This window comes from Rhagoletis zephyria, unplaced genomic scaffold (genome assembly GCF_001687245.7).
Source record: "Rhagoletis zephyria isolate East Lansing unplaced genomic scaffold, Rhagoletis_zephyria_1.1 Rzeph_scaffold_03719, whole genome shotgun sequence".
Lineage (NCBI taxonomy): Eukaryota > Metazoa > Arthropoda > Insecta > Diptera > Tephritidae > Rhagoletis > Rhagoletis zephyria.
In genome coordinates, this window is record NW_016160802.1 from 48,474 (window position 1) to 50,852 (window position 2,379).

Sequence of the window (2,379 nt, forward strand, 5' to 3'; positions counted from 1 at the left end):
TCAATTTTGAGTGAATATCTTCAGTAGTTACTAAAATATCGCAGTTTTCGTTTTCTCTGAAAATTACCGTTATATGGGAGGTAGGCGTGGTTATTATCCGATTTCGCCCATTTCAATACCATCCGTCCCACGCCCAAAAGAAGTTCACGTACCAAGTTTCGTTAAGATATCTCAATTTTTACTCGAGTTATCGTGTGCACAGACGGACGGACGGACAGACAGTCACCGCTTAATCGATTTCTCTTTTCATTCTGATCATTTATGTATACATTTGTCTATATCTATCTCGATTCGTTTTGCCTGTTACAAACAACCGTTATGTGAACAAAGTTATAATACCCTTGTGCACAAGTGCTACAAGAGCACTTATTTAGTTATTATTTTGCTCCCTGTATAAAATATTAATAGCTGGAAAAAGGAGTACAAAAGAAGTCATAACTATTAAAGGAGTACATTTCCAGATATTTTTTTTTTTGGGAGTGCAAGGGAGTACATTGCAATAAAAAGGAGTACGTTTACTCCCAAAAGCAGTACGTCTGGCAACCCTATTTACATATTTCGAGGAAAATTATGGATCCTGATGTATTTGCAATTACATATAGCAGCAGAGTAAGCGAGCGCTATGGCAATGGATTCTCAAAGGTATGCGGAGCTGTCGGGCATAGTAACCATGGGCACATCTATGTCAGCTTCTGGTTGAATTGTTGAACAACAAGCCAGAACTCCTTTACCTGAAGCTCTGGTTCTCAATCCAGTTAATGCAATAACAGCTTCTTCCAAGCCATTGAAAACATGCACTTTGTTAGGTCCACCACCTGTTGCGCTTGCCTCTCCTTTCTGCCGCGCTTAGGGATTATAACCCTTACTAAGTAGAATTCTTCTTTCTGTGTTGCGGGGAAGAGGGGCTTCCACATGTCAAAGGTATACAACATTTCTTGTGCATATAACTCCGGCTACGCCGTCCACAGTATTTTTGCGCAGAACCCACGTCGAAATTTACAAAAAAAAGTGCATAGTGCAAACCGAGTTTATTACTAAGCTAGTGGTAGGAAATTTGAAACATTTATCTTAAATAAAATGCGAATCCTTTGATTACACGTGTATGTTAAAGTTTTTGGATTCGGGTTATGCGTTTGGACACAACAACCGAAAATCATTGTACAAATAACTAACCCAAGTTTCTCGATAAGGGGCAACAAAGATTCTTTTTTGCTCGTTTATATAAAGCAGAGGATAAAAATATACGTATATGCGAAAGGCAAATTTATCTGTTTAAATGAACACCACCAATATTTCTGCAAACACACATCGATTGACATCTTTTATTTCGCCTCCGACACAGAATTGTTTTCGTACAAAATTACGCAAAAAACCTTACTCGTTCGTTTTTAGGCATGCCATTGTTACGAATTTCGACAGTTCGAAAATACGATTTGGATTGCCGCATACTATTTCTACGATTCATAGCAAAATCCGAATATGAAAGAGTTACAGAATAGGGGTGTATATATTAAGACTAGCTTATACCCGCGAGTTTCACCCCGCGCTTTTATACAAATAGGAAAAATAATTTAATGATGTTAGATTTTATTTCTGTGCCCGTTTCGTTATAGCTCGTTATTTTTTAAGCGAGTTAAGGTATTAAGGCCGTTTAAAGCTATGAAATTATAAAATCTTGTCTGCGCGCTAGGCATACGAAATATATCAATCCCTCTAAGCTTACCTTAAAATGTTTCCAGGTATACGTGAACGTGAAACCTTCTTGGAGGTGCCACGGCGAGTTCTAATATTTCCAACTCAAATTTAGTAACCTGGCCTTGATAAAATACCACTTCTCATTACTGTAGCTAATGCCTCAAGAGAGCTTTAGATTATAAGGTCGAACCCGGCTCCCCCTTTTCCATTTAATGAAATTAGTTCTGTCTTCCACAAACACCTCCAGGGATATGTGGCAAGAAAAAGTAAATTTGTACTGGAAGTGCCAGGCCCCTTTTTCTTATAACCCTAATCTTCTTCCATGAATTTAGAATTGATTTTACATAACCCAGTACCAAGTCCCAGTACTCCACCACGAACACCTCTAGAGATAAGCAGTATAAAACAGTAAATTTGTACGGCAGGAACCATGTCCCCTTTTCGAATAACGCAAATCCTTCTCTATGAGTGCCAAGTTCCAGTCCTCTGCAATAAACACCTCCAGAGATAAGCAGCATAGAAAAATCAATTTGCATGGGAGTTGCCACTCCACCTCTTCCAATAACTCTAATTTTTCTCCATGAGTATGGTATTAGTTTCACATATGTACATACATACATATGTATTTCCATACCAAGCTTGAGTGCTTTACCCCAAACATTTGAAGAGATATGCAATATGAAA